Source organism: Protomyctophum parallelum, assembly GCF_964188405.1.
Source record: "Protomyctophum parallelum genome assembly, chromosome: 12".
NCBI classification, from domain to species: Eukaryota; Metazoa; Chordata; class Actinopteri; order Myctophiformes; family Myctophidae; genus Protomyctophum; species Protomyctophum parallelum.
In genome coordinates this window covers 23,358,419-23,376,276 of record NC_139712.1, presented here as the reverse complement: position 1 = coordinate 23,376,276, position 17,858 = coordinate 23,358,419, and the positions used below count along the sequence as shown (strand labels likewise).

General features: G+C 42.6%; 1 protein-coding gene and 1 long non-coding RNA gene across 3 annotated transcripts in view; both read left to right on the top strand.

Moving 5' to 3' along the window:
• The window catches only part of LOC310868214 (C-reactive protein-like), a 46,731-nt gene that overhangs the window by 18,381 nt on the left and 10,492 nt on the right, over positions 1-17,858 (top strand). The gene's annotated exons all lie outside the window — the stretch shown is intronic.
• On the top strand, positions 2,880-17,776 carry LOC310868215. 2 transcript variants are annotated; one of them, XR_014570064.1, is made up of 3 exons: positions 2,880-2,959; positions 9,260-9,331; positions 15,202-17,776. It is a non-coding gene; the product is annotated as an uncharacterized lncRNA (long non-coding RNA). The 2 variants fall into 2 exon arrangements; XR_014570065.1 differs by lacking the exon at positions 2,880-2,959 and adding an exon at positions 6,758-7,017.

The following is a 17,858-nucleotide window of genomic DNA, read 5'->3' as shown; positions in this document are numbered from 1 at the left end:
AGTGACACGCACACACGATTGAACCAGAAACAACACTGCTTTACTTAGTCTCATGTCTCAGTACAGAACAGACTTCCTTGTTATTTCCCGCGCTGTGTATTACGTAGCATCCCATAATAACCAGTCTCTTAAAGGCATCTCAACCATTATATAACACAGTGTCCATATTATTAGAACATAACAGATTCTTCTCTTCCTTCCTTGTTTATTGACACCTCATTGTACTGCCTATCTGGCTAGCTAGTGGCGCTATAGCTATGACAGAGCAGATCAGAGGCAGGGACGTAGCCGCACAAGCCAACCGCACACCGGGAGGCGGTACAATAAACGGTAAACAAACAAAAATAAATAAAGCGACCAAATCGGTCAAACAAAGATTAAAAATACTTAACGGCTTCCGCGCCACAGGAGATATTCGCAGCGGAATGTATAGGTACTTAAAGTTCCCGAATTCAGAATAACGCAAACAAAAAAAGGCCGTCAAACGCCGCAGATTCGAACTTAGAGAGCATGTTTATCATCCGCGTTCCAGAATTCCCATACGGAAATATAGTCATGAACAGGGACCCTACATAAAACTCATCAAAATTTCAGAAAAGCTTTATGTAGGGTTCCGAGAGGGGCTAACCTATATTAATGCTGCCAATTCACGCTAATCCAGCTGCCTTGCCAGCTATATATATCAAATTAAATGTGACTAGGCAGGCTGGCATTAGATATTATTCCCTATATGAGAATTATCACAATCTGTCATAGTTTGTGATATTATTTGGCTGGTAATTGATAATGTAATTTAATCTATCTGGGTATTTTGGTAGGGTATCTTCCCTAATTTAGATCTCACAGCCCATCCTCCAACTACATTCCTACACTACAGGAGACAAACAGGGCAGGTGGCAACTCATTTGTTGTGTTAGAAACAAATAAATATTTCTTTGTATAGTTTAGTGCTTTTCTTGACCAATTACCAACACCAGCTGGATGACACGTATGATTTAAGATTGGTTGCTGATTGTTGGTTGCCAGGGCCACAAAAGTACTAGTATAAATAAAACAATATAGAATTACTCTCAGACAAACTCTATCCTCTATTTTTATCTCCCCCTCTCTCTCTGTGTAGGACTAGATAGACTATCTAGTCCTACACAAAGAGAGAGGGGGAGATAAAACGGGGCATGCTGACTTGGGGGATGGGTTCCAGATAAAAAGCCTAAACTCCAGTCCTCAATGGATTGCTTTGTTCAAATTTAGATGTGTGATGGTGTCATCAACGATCCATGTCAAATAAACCTAGGCTGTTATACAAAAAAAATGGTACCTACTAAATCTTATTCTAATGTATAGTGGGACTTATAACCTCTTGTGTGCATAACACATTTTTGTTTGCCTCTGTTCAGCTTTGTTGTCATGGTTTGTAGCAGTTTTCTGTCTCAGTGCCTTGAGACTCATTATCAAAATAAGATGGAGTAAAGTTCCTTTTATGTGATTACATATTTGGCAAATAAAGTTGAATCAGATCTAGCCCCTCTCGGCACCCTCCGTAAAGTTTCGATGTTACTTTATGGAGAGTCTTTATGGAGAGTCCATATGCATTTATCCCACACGATATGGTATACAGACGTACATACCCTTGGGAAAGGCTGTGCTGCGGCCTTTTGGTGGTGGTGAGATGTTTCAAAAGAAGCATATATCGGCTATAGGAGACAGCGGAAACGGCAGAGAATTCTCATTTGGCGCCGAAGCCGTTAAGTATTTTTATTGTTTGACCGTTTTGGCTGCATGCTCTGAAATTCTCTCTTCCTTCCTTCCTTGACTTCCTTATTGACTTCCCATTGTACCGCCTCCAGCACCGGGATTGGCTAGCTGCGCGTCCCTACATTCCTGCCTCTGATCTGCTCTGTCTCAGCTAGCCAGTTCCGGTGCAGGAGGCGGTACAATGGGAAGTCAATAAGGAAGTCAAGGAAGGAAGGAAGAGATAATTTCAGAGCAGCCAAAACGGTCAAGATTAAAAATACTTAACGGCTTCTGCGCCAAATGAAAATTCTCTGACGTTTCCGTTGTCTCCTACAGCCGATATATGCTTCTTTTGAAACATCAACACCACCAAAAGGCCGCAGCACGGCCTTTCCTGAGGGTATGTCTGTAGCATATCACGTGGGATAAATGCATAGGGACCCTACGTAAAGTAAACAAACTTTACGGAGGGTACCGAGAGGGGCTAAATCAGATCATGATTTTTTTTTATGCAGCAGCACAGTTATGATTAACAACTCCTTTGTTTGTGTTTCAGGTTACCATCAGGGGGAGAACAACAGTGTGTGACAACAACACAGCAGGGATCGTTGAACACATCACCAGGGAAAATTGGACAACAGCAGCCCATCTGATAGTCAGACACGACAAACTGTTTGGAGAAGTTAAGGAAAATGTCCTAAAAGTAATAGAGGATGAGAGCAAGACACTATGTAATCCATACAAGAATTGTATGCTGTGGCGGTCATCACCAGATGATTTGAAGGTTTTTTCATTAGCAAACTTGATGTCAGATCTCCAGTGTACGTCACCATTCCTATTTTCCATATTTCATCGAATCAGCAAACAGTCTCCCAATGTAACCTGTGCTGCTGCAGCAATAGCTCTCAGAGGAAGGGAACCCCGCTTATCAGCCTTTGCATATTATGTGAACAATGTGTTGCTCTACGGAGGTGCAAAGAAGGCAGTTTTTGAAAGGCTCAGCAAATTAGGCATAACAACATCGCATGGCCACGCTATTAGGAAACAACGCGAATTGGCAAAGACCTGCGCCGAAGAGTTTCACCTGAAAGTAGCCAATGAACTCTTCCTCGACTCCGACAGTGATGGCAACACAATGGATGCAGATGGAGCTCCTGGCGGGACCCCACTGAGTGACATGGCAAGTTCAAGGGACCTGGTTGAAGCTATCTGTCTGTCTTGTCAGGTTAGTAGGGCCAGGCATTCTTTTTTCTTGATTGTTGTTTATGTTGTCGCTGCAGCAGAGTTTTCAGCCGTGTGTTCACCTTTAATTACATTTATATTGTTATTATTGAGGGGCGCTAGCCCCTATTATGTGCAGCTTTGAGGGTTTGTATGAACTAATTAATAATAATAATAATGGAGGAGCACGTTTCAGATGTTTAGTTTAGTTTATTTCAATCAAGTCAACAGTGTAACAAATGATTACATTAAATATTACATCCACTATTTCTTATAGGTTGATCGAAAAGGCATAGGCCGAAGCTCAAAGCTTATTAAAGGTTTAGGACACACCCCCCCTCTTTTTTTTTGCTCAGAATTGACAAACGAAAACAAACCTGAAATGTAGGTGTGGTTCTGGGGGAGGGGGCGGAGTCGAATGTGCATATTAAATTCTGAATCTACTACAGAAAGCTGTCCGCCTCGAAAATGTGTAAAACTAAGTGGTGTAGGTATAAAAAAAATCACACCAGTGTGAACTGAGTGGTGCAACTCCCCTCTCTCTCCCCCCTCCTCCTCTCTCTCTCTCATTAGCAGGCAACAGTACAGCACTATCTCTCTCTGTTTCTGGCACAACAGCGCCCCTACTGGTACTCATAGTCACATAGTCACATTAACATCACATAGGTTAACACGGACATTGCTGTCCTTGGAGTGGTTGCACCACTCAAAAAAGAGAACTCCACACACACACACACACACACACACACGCACACACACACAGGCGCACGCATGCACGCCACAGGCTGCACAAACTGATCCCAGCAGTACAGTACAAGACAACTCAATGTCCAGTTGTCCACTATAGTTTAACCAACTGATCCCAGTGCAGCCTAACATTACTAAACTCCTGGTTAGAACACACTGACCCAGTCTCACACACACACACACACACACACACGTGCGTGCACGCACGCGCACACATACCGCGTTCATGCACACACACGTGCACGCACACATGTACCGCGTTCATGCACGCACGCAGCATTCATGTGTGTTGCTGCTATGTGCTAGGCTAACGTTACTTTTTTTTGCTACTACAGTCGCGTTCAAATATATTTGGTCTATTCCTCTCTCTCTCAAAATTGTACAATCTATTCCTCTCTCTCTCTCTCTCTCTCTCAAAATTGTACAATAAAATAAATATATTTCGTCTATGCCTCTCTCTCTCTCTCTCTCTCTCTCTCTGTCATTAACAGGCAACAGTGCAACACTATCTCTCTGTCTCTGTTTCTGGCACAACAGCGCCACTTTTGCCACTTTTTCAAAAATACAGATTCTGCAAATTCATGTCATATTTACAGCTAGCCCTAGAACGGCTCTTGTTGTTACATACAGTATGTACAGTATTTCACATACAGAGCCATAGAACAGAGCCATGATTTGTGGTAGACCGTTACCATGTGCGGCATGAATGTGATAAATGCTCCGTTTGTACTCACCCATTAAATTATTCCAAAGACGTGGAGTGAAAAATGGTCCTCTAGTTTTATATCCATGTGAAAGTTCTGGCACAAAACGAGTATTTAGCGAATTATCTCCACTTTTTCAAGAGATGCACACAGACGCCTTTCTCTCCGGCGAGGGGACGATTTTAGATACTTCCTGTTGTCATCACAAATTGACCGGAGAAACACAAAAGTTTGCGGTCACACAATTGGCAGGTGGTGTGATTAATTACCCAGCACCTATCGCAAAGCACCTGCCAATTGTGTGACCCAAACTTTTGTGTTTCTCCGGTCAATTTGTGATGACAACAGGAAGTATCTAAAATCGGTTCGTCGATATTCCAGTGCCCCCCCTCGCGCGGAGAGAAAGATGTCCGTGTGCATCTCTTGAAAAAGTGGAGATAATTCACTAAATACACGTTTTGTGCCAGAACTTTCACATGGATATAAAACTAGAGGACCATTTTTCACTCCACGTCTTTGGAATAATTTAATGGGTGAGTACAAACGGAGCATTTATCACATTCATGCCGCACATGGTAACGGTCTACCACAAATCATGGCTCTGTTCTATGGCTCTGTATGTGAAATACTGTACATACTGTATGTAACAACAAGAGCCGTTCTAGGGCTAATTTACAGCCAGTCATTATATAAACAAGCCGTCAGAGATAGTATCCAGGCACTTTATTTTCTCCACCCGTTATGTGAGGCACACTCTTCGGCTAGACTGCTGGGTTGATCCGTTCAAGAAACAATGGACTGGAGCGGAGTGACAACAAGCAAGATACCCACAGACACACCCACCACGCTCGTCCCCTGATCCATCTCTCTCAAACAAACACACACACACACACACACACACACACACACACACACACACACACAGTCTCTCTCTCACTCACACACACACACACACACACACTGTCGGAACCGCAGCCTCGGTTAGCACAGAAGGATCATTTAGCACCCCAGAATCAACGCGTTAGTGGTGGGGCAACAGGTCCACCGCTGCCCTACCAATTTGAGCCCCTACTAGCTTCTGGCCCAGGGCCAGCAGCTAGTGTATGCTTAATACAGTAAAAACTCTGATATATCACTGTAATAGTATGATTACTGCAGTAAAAGCCACTGATAATGTGGGCACCACAGACCAAACTGAAATAAAAAAATGATACATGATTTTCTGCCTCAGTCGTTCAAGATGTACTGAACTTACTTACTGTACATCAACAGTCAATTAACTGGTGAACGGTAGATGGGATAAATGTAATTATTTTTTCTTATGAAAGCAGAGAGTCTGTTCTTTCATTCGGTATATAGTATGTATATGTCGCTATAGGCCTTATTTTGTGAATATTTAGTTGTTCAGGTCCATGCCTTCTCTAAAGTTCTCTCTGGGGGGCGCAAGCTGCTTTCTAATAGCCAATTACTGACAAACTGTAGATGGAATCATTGTGTAGGGTTTTTCTCGTGAAAGTACACATTCAGGGCTTTCAATTGGTGTATAGGATGTATACAGGATATTTGTTGTGTTCATTTTTATATCTGCCTCTCAATGTCTGTGACTTTAAACCTTCCGTAACTCTGCTTTCTGTTCAAGATAATCACTTTCAGGCAAAAGCAGGTGTTACAAAAAGGTCTATCTCCAGAATGGAAGATGGTGAAATCATTTTTTTTTAAATTGGAGTGGACAAGTTAAGCTTTCTTTTGATGTATGCGGTGTGATTCTCGCTATAAGAGAACATTTTGCTATGGGCCCCGGAAAAGGTCCTTCCTTCAATGTTAACCCCATAGCACCGGACAATGGCTGGATTGTGTAGCAACCAAAGTGTTAACATTAATTCACATCTTTGGCCATAGTGTCGTATATCGTCGCTGTCGGCCAGAAACCTATGTCCAAATTCAAACTATTAGTGTTTTTTCGTAAATTAATATGGCAACTGCCAACTGGCTTATTAAAATATAAGGAACAGTTTTTGACATATAAAGTTTCCACCCGACAGCAACGATATACATACTATATGTTTCTATCGATGGCTTTATTTCAACATTTCACATGAGTTCTTCACATTCTCTCCGCAGTCATTGTCTGATCTCTCTAAATCTATCAGTGACAGTTACACACCTCGTCCACAAGGGGTCAAAAGACATTAATGCCCTGGATCCTGTGTTGCCGTGTGTTGCGCATGCTTGACGCACATTGACCAGGAAGTAGAAGTTCGTGTACTTCCTGTTGACGCGAGGTTGCTCCTGAACAAAGACGGTCTCACAACAGAGGAGGTCAAATGTCTCATAAAAGCAGTTAAAATGTCTCTTAAAGGAGGGAAAATGTTTCATAAAGGAGGTAAAATGTCTCACAGGGGAGGTAAAACTAGTCAAATGGAGTCTGTACGGCTGGAGATAAACGGACACATGACGTCGGTGGGAGAGCAAATATTGTGTGTTTTGGAGAAACACACAAGCGGTGATGTTTGTCGGGTCAGAGTGTTTGTGTTGGAGCGCCTCAGTGCGGTCGCACAGTTCATGTGCGGCCTTTTTCAGAGAGAGATGGAGACACTACACGCTGCTGCAGGTATGTGTGTGCGTGCGTGCGGCGCACGCAACTGTTTAAGACATGCTTAATTTCACAAACATTTCCATGTCAAATTATTGAAATGAATGATTCTGAACTGATTTGATGCTATATTGATTTAGCTGGGGACCCCCCAGAACCTCCTCAAGGGCCCCTGGGTGTCCCTGTACCATTGATTTATTGATTGAAATATTTATTAACAGTTTGTAGACTTGTTTACAACAGGGTCCACATTGTTCAACATTGTTCAAACATTTAGAGACATACAAACATTTAGAGACATACAAATAGACATTTCTATGTAGCTAAAGAACAGAACAGGAATTCATCATACACTTTGAAACCCACTGTTATAGGGAATATTGGACATACATGTCCTGAGATATTTGACTTGCTCATGGTGTGCCTTGGCCACACAATGTGAAATAAAAATATGCTAGACCAGTGTTTCTCAAAGTGTGGCCCGCGGACCCCCAGGGGTTCAACCATCTGTAAAGGGGGTCGGCAACCTTTTTTGACAAGTTTAATTATGACACCACATTGACATTAAATATTTCCAACTGATTTTGATTGTTCACAGGCTATACATAACCTTTATTTTCCTTCACACCAGGATGTAATGATCATTAGATTCCCAGACTCCCTCCCCAGTCACAGTTATCAGTTTGAACGAATGTATATATTGATTTTTTTTAAAGAAAAAACCTCTCTGACTCTCACACTTCTGCCAGTCAGTTAGCCCCGCTCAGTACGTAAAGTTTCTGACATTTGGATGACTTTACCCCGTAGGGTCCCGTGCCATCGAACACCGGCTAAATGGTACACAGACATACATAACTTCGGAAACGTCCATGTTGCGCATTCTTGATGGGGGTTAGATATTTCAAAAGAAGCATATAGGAGAACGTCTGAGAATTGTCCTTTGACGCAGAAGCCGTTAAGTATTTTTGAGTGGTGCAACCACTCCTACAACCAGCAATGTCCGTGTACCTGTGTACCTGTGTGTAGTCATGAGCACGAGTGGTGTGCGCATGCGTGAAATTGGAACGGAAGAAATTGGTGTGTAGTGCCGTGCATGAAAGCACGAGTGGTGTGCGTGTGCGTGCACGCACCTGTGTGTGTGTGTAGTAACGTCACGTTAGCACACATTAATGCTGCGCACCTACCGCGGTACGTGTGTGTGTGAGACTGGATACAGAGAAGAAACTGGAGCGATACAGAGAAGCAACAATGCTGCGTCGTATTGTGTGTGTGTGTGTGTAGTGCCTAGCACGTAGCAACATAATGCTGCGTCGTAGCAACACACGTCAATGCTGCGTGCGTGCGGTATCGCACGTGTGTGTGTGTAGTGCCTACTGCCTAGCACGTAGCAACACAATGCTGCGTCGTAGCAACACGCATCAATGCTGCGTGCGTGCATGAACGCGGTGCGTGTGTGTGCATGACCGCGGTATGTGTGCGCGTGCACGCACGTGTGTGTGTGTGAGACTGGGTCAGTGTGTTCTAACCAGGAGTTTAGTTAGTAATGTTAGGCTGCACTGGGATCAGTTGGTTAAACTATAGTGGACATTGAGTTGTCTTGTACTGCCCTGGGATCAGTTCGTGCAGCCTGCGGCGTGCGTGCATGAACGCGGCGCACGTGCGTGCGAGCGTGCGTGTGGCTGGATGTATTCCTTACAATTGTGTTTTTCATCCAAAGTATGAAAGAATGCAATGTGAAATATGTCCTGTAAGTAGACTTGGCAATAAAGGCTAATTTTACAAATACCTTCAGAAATCGGTAGTTCTCAAAGTAGTTCGTAATTTCCAAGCACTTCAAGATGTTTTAAAAAAGAGTCTACAGTACAGTAACTATAACAATAAATGTGTAGTTGCACCACTCAGTTCACACAGGTGTGATTTTAATCTGTGTTTGACTGTTTTGACAGCTCTGAAATTCTCTCTTCCTTCCTTCCTTGACTTCCTTATTGACATCACATTGTACCGCCTCCCGCACGACAGTGGCTAGCTGTGACAGAGCAGAGCAGAGCAGAGGCAGGAACGTAGGGACGGGCAGCTAGCCACTGTCGATGCTCAACAATTATTGAAGTCTTGAGAGTGTAAAATGGAACCAAATCGACCATAAGGGTCCATTTGGTTTCATTTTACATTCTCAAGTAGACTAGTCCTTATGTTGGCTGGGATCAATAACTTTACATTGCAACAAGTTTGTTCTTTTGTTTTTGTTTTGGTGAATGTATAGGTGGAGGAATTGTCGAAAAAAAGAAGAAAGAAAAAGAAATAAAGAGAAGGCCCAAAGGAAAGAAGAAGACGGGTGAGAAAGAAAAAACATTAGTATCTGTATTATACATGTGTGAATATTGTTGCTAAAAAAACAATACAATTTTAATTGTTTCACCTGAAGATGTTGTGCCTCAATTAAGCAGTAGTACACGAGAGCGTGTGCTTTACCGTGATTAACGGCACGACAGTGATGCGGTCAGGAACTAGACGTAGTCGAGTTCCGCAAGCATCACTCAAGCTGAGCTGTCAAAGCCGACCCGGTGCAGTGGGAGGAATTCAAGATATGCTCTGTCGTACGACCCGTGTTGTATAGCCAAAATAACTGATCTACAAGCTACAAGTTACAACACATCGCGGTGGCGACACGTTGTGAACTTGTAGATCGGAAAATAAATCTAAATTATCTAGAAGTGCCCCCGGGGTAAGGCTGAACGATTAATCGCTTTCAAACCGAAATTGCGATTTGAAAACATGCGAATCGCAACGGCCACAATTATTTATTTACTTAATCATCATCTCGCTACAACAATAGACACCCCACTCCATGGACAGCTGCAGCTTTGACCCCACTACTCTCAGCCCATGCACGTTCAAATGCCTCCACACTTTCCACCACCATTGATAAGTTACGACTTTTCATCCGCAACATCTTCACATTCTGTACAGTGCGCATACACACACATGCCAGGCTACAGAGCAGTGCATGCACAGCAGGGACAGAACAGTATGGTTCAGTACAGTATGGTACACTACAGCACAGTCAGTGCAGTATGTAACAGTACAGCACAGTATGGTGCATTACAGTACAGTATGGCACAGTACACTATGGCACAGTATGCTACAGTATGGTACTGTACAGTACAGCATGCTACAGTACAGTATGGCACAGTACTGTATGGTACAGCACAGTATGTTACAGTACCGTATGGTACAGTACAGAATGCCACAGTATAACATTTGCTCCTCATTACTGTTTCACTGTTCATGTTCATACTACATACTGTCATATCCAAAAAAAACTATCTTATTTCCATCTACTTCCCGTCTGCATTTACACCCTATTCTTCATGTGCATCAATCACATTCATTATTCACAACACCTTCCTTGCTCACTACAATTAGCAGTGACAACATCACAAGGGTGACAACATCGCAAGGGAGCCAACGCCAAAGGCCGGTTGAGATTCTAGTAATATTCAACCAGAGCGAGTCTGATCCAGTCAGTGTTTACGACACTTCTGTGCTGTGCTCTATTCTAACCAATCAGAAGTGTGACTGCAGTGCATTTGTACATGCACGTGCCCAGTGCCCAAAACAAATTAAAGTAATCCTTTTCTTTTCGTCTACTCGTGTTGGTGGCTGCTAGTAGCGGCAAACTGGGCAAAGCATGCCGAGCTTTTCTAGAGTCTACTTCATTATAACACGCCCAACTCATGTTACCATAGGCGGTAATGTGAGGCCAGTGCCATTGAAATGCGTGACATAAGCAAAGAAGAAGAGCCCTCATCTGGCCGACCGAAAAAATCATTGCCGAGCCAGTCTCGCTCAAGGATTTGTGGCGACGACCGGACTATTATTGTGCTTAACACGAATTAATGTTTTTGTTTTTTTAAATGTTTTTTTGTGGCTTTCGCCTTTATTTTTTTATGGAGGGACAGACAGTAGGCTGACAGGAAATGGGGAGAGAGAAGGGGGGGTGACATGCAGTAAAGGCCGTCGGGATCGTTAGTCGAACCTGCAGCACACTGCTAGACTGGATTACCAGCCAAGGTGCCTGGACCGCTGAGCCACGGCCCAGGCTCGAATGAATGTTTTATTAAGCTCGCAACATGGTACTGTACTCATCCCATTCTGAGCAATACAAACCAGTAATGGTGTGCTCGCGAGTGTGCACCGAGGATTATCATATTCTACCATGGGAGTAGTATGGGGTCCATGGAATTCTTAAAAAAAAGGTAAAAACATGTTTTTAAAGCTGGATTAAATTACATGAAAGAAACCTGAGATTTTGCGGGTTTGGCATAGATTGATTTTAAAAAGTGAATTAAATACCTGCATTTGTTATCGTAATTTAGCAGAAGTTGGTGTGAATGTACTGAATGTTTTGATTCAGTACATTGCTGACATGCTTTTACAATAGAATCTGATGAGGTTGCCCCTTTTTCCTCCCAATTTAGTCATTATGCCAATGAATTCCTCCCATGCACATTTGTGTGATTGATTTAATTGTATTAACAGTTTGTAGAGTAAGCACGTACAGTTTGACGAAAGCACTGTTCAATACAAGGTCTGTGTTGTTTTTGGCAGCAGATTTAGATTTTAGTTTTAGTCATAGTCTCTTCAATAGTTTTCATTTAGTTTCAGTCACATTTTAGTCACCTGGAATGTTTTAGTGTTAGTCGACTAAATGTCAAGATTTTAGTTGACTAAATCTACAGTTGATTTAGTCAACTAAAACCTTGATGCTGTCGAAATGACTGATTTTACACTTGCTGAAAATAGCAGATCTACAAGCTCACAACGGGTCGCAGCACGACGCGTTGTGAGCTTGTAGATCTGCTATTTTCAGCATGCAACCAAGTGTGCACTAGTCCCTTCCGAACATTTTAGTCTAGTTTATTTGTTGACGAAATTGCTAGTATATTTAATCTTAGTTTGTTTGTTTTTTTCGTGAAAAAAGGTAGTCGACGAACATTTTTTGTCTTAGTTTTAGTCTACGAAATCAACACTGAACCCTACCCCAAATCGAACCTAACCCTAAACCACACGCAAAAGCAACTGGGGTTTGACAGCTCAGCTGTGTTGATTGGTGAGACTGAGCCTCTGTGACAGAGCGCTGCTACTTGAATCAACAGGGACTATTTAATGTCTCAGTCAGATGAACTCTTCTATTAACAGGGAAATGGAGATAAGAGGTCATCTTTAAATCATCCCATTTAAGAATTGTGGTCCAAAAACAAACTGTCTCCGCGATATTGTCGGGGAGGTGTCTGTATCGTTTACGACAGTCAGTCACTCATATTTGATTGATATTTGGTCTGTTTCTAGTGAAAATGTAACTAATTCAGCAGCAGTAACATTAGGCCTAAAAAAAAACAACTTTGGTTTCTGATTGGCTGTCATTTTTGGGCTGAGTAGGTAGGGAATTTATTTTATTTTATTTTTTATTTTATTTTTTCGTGGGAAGGATGGGTAGCAAGGAATTTATTTTATTTTATTTTATTTTATTTTCGTGGGAAGGATGGGTATCAAGGAACTTATTATTTTCTTTTATTTATTTTTTTCATGGGAAGGATGGGTAGCAAGGATTTAAAAAAAAGATCCTACGGCAATGATGGATATAGGCTTCTACATATTTCATATTTTGGCTATGTGAAATAACTGTGGCAGTTTTAATGGTTAATACAACTTTACATTGTTTTCATTACACAGTGACATACCTGGAGTAGAGGCAGCAGGTTTAGAAAATAGGGTTGCTGATATTTTCTGCTGCCCTGCGGTTGGCTTTGGCAATTATTTTGGTGGCATTTTAATGTGCGGTGGCAGTGGCACCACAACACACACGCAACAGAAACACAACAATATCGGCGTGTGTTATTCAATGCGTGTTTGTGTTTCCCATTGAACCGGGTCTGCATGTCACGTTAAAACATGTTCCCCTAAATATTTCTGTCGGAGGCAGCGCGGTTTAGTTGAGAGAGTTGCGACATCTCCGTTCACTGCTTATTCGTGGGGCTGCATGCGTCATTGATCAGTTCATTGTCGTCACTCTCTGTCTTTAAACAGCTCTAGTGAGAGGCTACGCTCCGCTCCGCGGTCAGAGCTGAGCAACATGGCGGCGCACAGCGCGCTGTGTTGACAGTGTTGTTACAAACGATAGTGGTTCTACAACTATTCCTACGTATTTTATTTTTTATAACGTAGGATGAGGTCGCGTGTCCCGATGGTCTCATCAAAGAGAATTTTAATGATCAAAGACCTTTTTGGTCTTGACTCGGTCGTATTCTGAGCTTTCTTTTTTTTTTTTTTTTTTTTTTCACCAAATGCCAATAAAATAATATGGGTCGCGCATATTTAATAGAGTCGGTCGGCAACCGGAAACCAACGTTTTTTTTTTTTTGGCCTTAGCGTTTTCTCGCTCTCACAGTCAGTTGATTCTTCATATCCATATGAGTGAAACGGTCGGGATGATTTGTTTATTTTTCAAACACAGTTCTTATATGAGGCGATCTAAGATCCCCCTATGAGGATTATAATACAAATAAAACAATCACACCTGTGTAAAGTGAGGGGCGCTCATATCATACTGTACATCATCCCATTCCGGCCTCACTTTTGTCTTCAATGTTTGAAAACACACTCAAAACTGGCCATTCATTGTCAATGGCATTCAATGTTTGTGTTAGGATAATGTTTGTGTTTACACAAACATTACCCTCAAAGCTGGACATAGGAGGGGCTAGCGCCCCTCAGAAAATACACGAACCGTGGAATTGGCGCCCTTTAGCAGGGACGTGCACTGCAATACATGAAAGCGGGCCCTAGCCCCTGCCGTTTTGACCGTCTGAGAAAAGTGTCCTCTCCGTCCTGAACTGAAATGTAGCATTATATGTTGAAATAATTCCCCTATCGCTTGCTGCCCCACTACGCAAACTACGCACCAGTGGATTTGTCCTCCCAATAGTAAAAGTAGTAGTTTTTAGGGGGCCTACGACAGGCAGGCTTCGCTTCTTCCACCCATCAGTGACGGGAGGAAGAAGCGACCGTCGTGGGCCCCCTCAATCCCGTCCAACGTGCATTGCCGTTACGTTGCTTAAGAACAACACACCACTGTTGACATAAGGATAATATAATAAACACACAAAAAAAGATTTAAACACATATTTACCCTGGTCTGTAAGCAAGTGTGTTCTTACTAGGGCTGACCTCGAATAGTCGACTAATCGATCGGAACGGGCCTCAGTCGACTGACAACCTCTCAGTCGATGTTCACATTCCATTAGGTCTGTGGGGGCATGGTGGGTGCTTATTTAACATAAACACATTTGAACATGTTTTCTTACTGTTTTTAATCAATCTCCAATTTGCATGGTGTGTGTGTGTGTGTGCGTGTGCGTGCCTGGCTTGAATAAATGGCTGCGCACATTGCGCTGGCCTGATAATCTCACCTTCTGTGCTCAATCTGGCTAATGACTCAAGGCTGAACGAAGCGTCTCTCTAACGAGAGAGAGAGAGAGAGAGAGAGAGAGAGAGAGAGAGAGAGAGAGAGAGAGAGAGAGAGAGAGAGAGAGAGAGAGAGAGAGAGAGAGAGAGAGAGAGAGAGAGAGAGAGAGAGAGAGAGAGAGAGAGAGAGAGAGAGAGAGAGAGAGAGAGAGAAGGGGGGGGGGCAACAAGCTCCACATTCCATTATCCATAAAATGACAGATCCACATTGTGCTGTGCTGCATGGGGCCATGCACGATGTGGATCTTGCCATCTTATCAATGTTCATATCTTGCTCAATACTGAGAGTGTAGATTTGTACTGATTGACTCAAGTATAGTTAGTATAACCTTGTGTCCCCACCCCCCGCAAAATGGTGTCTGGCACCCCTAAATAAAACCTAAATTATGTGGTGTGTACGCACGCCACAAGTGCCCTTTTCAAATTTGCCCCTCCAAATCCCTGTGCACGTCCCTGCCCTCTAGCAATATTGACACCAGACTTTGGTGCTCTATTATGGAAGCCATTGCTCTTGCATTAATAAAAATGTGAAATCTCCATCCACCACTTTGTTCTAGCTGTTGTGTTTTAAATGACTCGACTGATAAGTCTATGTCAACCGACTGGAAGAAAGAGACAGAAAATGACAATAAAATAATCTCAGCTTTTTTTTTCTCATTTCATTTTTCCCCCCCTTAGACTTATTCGCCTCAACAGAGGAGGTTCCTGCTGAACAGCAGGAGAGGAGCTCCAGTCTGGTCCAGGAGGAACCACAACCTCCACAGATTAAAGAGAGACCAGAGGAGGCTGATGGTTCAACATTGACATTACTAGAAGTAAAGAGTGTACATGATGATGACAACAGAGAGTCAGAACCTGTAGCCGGCACCTCAACTGGATACATAAAAACACAAGCTGATGTAGAGGACTGTAGAACATCACAACCAACTCATGATGACCAGGCTCTCTCTTCACACTGTTCTGAATCTGACACCGAAGAGAAAAGTGGAGGTGATGATGAAAACAGAGAGACGGAGCCTGTAGCCGGTACCTCAACTGAACACATGAAAACGCAAGCTTATATAGCAGGCTGGGTACGATCACAACCGACTAGTGATGAAGAGCTACTCTCTGCACACTGTTCTGAATCTGACACTGAAGAGAAAAGTGAAGGTGATGATGAAAACGGAGAGAGGGAGCCTCTATCTAGCAACTCAGCTGAATGTATGAAAACACAAGCTGATGTAGAGGACTCCTCTGAAGCTGATGCTGAAGACAGTGATGACTGGAGAGAGACCAGGGAAGGTCAGTCAGCTTTAAACTCACTGAAACCATACTGTTCTCAAGCTGATGCTGAAGACAGTGATGACTGGGAGGAGACCAGGGAGGTTCAGTCAGTTATAAACTCAGACGAGACACACACTGTGGAAGGAGACAACATGTCCAAAGACCCGAATTCTACCTGCATGATGACAATGATTCATACAGGAGAAAAACCCTGTAAATGTACAGTGTGTGGCAGAGGCTTTAGTCTAAAGGTTAATCTAAAAAGACACATGATGATTCATACAGGGGAAAGACCCTGTACATGTACAGTGTGTGGCAAACGCTTTATTCGAATGTATCACCTAAAAAGACACATGATGATTCATACAGGTATAAAGCCCTGTCCAGACCTGAAAACGTCCACAAAGAATTCCACAGAGAAGAAAAGCTTTCTTTGTTCATATTGTGGCAAAACATTTAATGAAAAGAAATGTCTGAACATGCATAAAGCGACTCATACAGGGGAAAAACCCTGTACATGTACAGTATGTGGCAAAGGCTTTAATCGAATGTATCATCTAAAACGACACATGATGATTCATACAGGGGGGAAGCCCTGTACAGACCTGAAAACAACATCCACAAAGAGTTCCACAGAGAAGAAAAGCTTTCCTTGTTCATATTGTGGCAAAACGTTTAATGAAAAGAGATGTCTGAACATACATAAAGCGACTCATGCAGGGAAAAAACCCTGTAAATGTACAGTGTGTGGCAAACGCTTTATTCGAATGTATCACCTAACAAGACACAGGATGATTCATAAAGAGGGAAAGCCCTGTGAAGACATGAAAACAACCTCCACGGCGAGTTCCACAGAGAAAGAAAGCTTCCTTTGTTCATATTGTGGCAAAACATTTAATGAAAAGAGATGCCTGAAGATACATAAAACTATTCATAGAGGGGAAAAAACCTGTAAATGTACAGTGTGTGGCAAAGGCTTTAATCGGATGTATCATCTAAAAAGACACATGATGATTCATACAGGGGGGAAGCCCTGTGAAGACCTGAGAACAACCTCCACATGTAGTTCCACAGAGAAGAAAAGCTTGCTTTGTTCATATTGTGGCAAAATGTTTAATGAAAAGACATGTCTGAAGAGACACATCATGATTCATACAGGGGAAAAACCCTTTACATGTACTTTATGTGGTAAAGGCTTTATTCAAATGTATCATCTCAAAAGACACTCAAAAAACATCTGTGGAAAGAGCAGTAGTCGTAAGCGTGACCGAAAGACACACATGACTGATACAGGGGAAAAAACGTTTATGTGTACAGTGTGTGGCAAAGTCTTTAGGTCCAGTCAAAATATAAATGTACACATGAGAACTCATACAGGGGAAAAACCCTGTATTTGTACAGTGTGTGGCAAATCCTTTAGACAGAGTAGTACTTTAAAAACACACATGAGAACTCATACAGGGGAAAGGCCCTTTACCTGTATGGTTTGTGGCAGACGCTCTAGTTCAACGTCTTTTCTAAAAAAGCACATGAGGACTCATACAGGTGAAAAGCCCTTTACTTGTACAGTTTGTGGCAAAGCCTTTAGTCGAACAGACGATGCAAAAAGACACATGATGAGTCATACAGGTGAAAAGTCTGTTAACTGTAGTCTTTGTGGCAAAGGCTTTATTCGAAAGGCCACTCTAATGATACACATGAGGACTCATACAGGGGAAAAGCCCTATACGTGTACAGTTTGTGGCAAAGGCTGTAGTCAAAAGGGTGATCTAAAAAGACACATGAGAACTCATAAAGGGGGAGGAAACTCATAGACCTCTATTTGTGTCCATGCCAAAGTAATTTAGGGAGAAAGGGTTAAGCATGGACGAAAATAAAGGCCCTATCTTGTGTCAGAGGCACTAAATCCATAATTTGGGGATTTAGCATTGCGCAAGAGAAAATGCTATCTTGTGCCCATAGACTGTAAAAAATATGGACAAAGCATTCGCCGGGTCTAACATGGACGTAAAATGAAGCCTGTTATTCCTGCACTGTAAATCGCCATCTTTCTAGATCCGTTTGGTACC